This window comes from Elephantulus edwardii, unplaced genomic scaffold, assembly GCF_000299155.1.
Source record: "Elephantulus edwardii isolate Elephantulus edwardi_28Jun2011 unplaced genomic scaffold, EleEdw1.0 scaffold00007, whole genome shotgun sequence".
Taxonomy (NCBI): Eukaryota; Metazoa; Chordata; class Mammalia; order Macroscelidea; family Macroscelididae; genus Elephantulus; species Elephantulus edwardii.
In genome coordinates, this window is record NW_006399757.1 from 30,733,280 (window position 1) to 30,733,879 (window position 600).

Sequence of the window (600 nt, forward strand, 5' to 3'; positions counted from 1 at the left end):
CCACAGCTTCTTAATAGCAAGGAGTTGGAAACAACCTAAGTGCCCATCAACAAACGAATGGACAGAGTAGCTATGACTTTTAATGAACCACAGTTAAATAATTTAATTCTAAGGCTTAATTCCCTCAAAAGTGAAATGAAGCTAAGATTTTAATCAGCTGGTGTGGAGACTAATCTGTAACACAATGGCGCAGTTTTGGGATAGAGTTGCCATTCTCAAATCCTGGTTCTATCAGGCAATACAGTAGGTCTGCTGGCATGGTCGGTAGGAAGTTAGATTGCTAACTCAAAGGTCAGGCATCTTTGACAGTTTGAATCCACCAAAAGCTCTATGGCAGAAAGAGAAGTAATCTCCCCACATGAGCTTTACACCCTCTGAAACCCAAAGAAGAGTTAACTATGAGTCACTTCTGATTCGATGGCAATGAATGAGTCATTAACAAATTGAGATCTTTTTCTTTGTGGGATTTAATGAGCTGAGGTTCAAGCCATGTTAGCTATTTTGGTTCTAATCCACCAGCAGTTCTGCAGGAGATGGGCAGACTCCTGGTAAAATTTACAGTCTCAAAAACCATGGGGTTGTAATGTTGTTGTTGTTGTT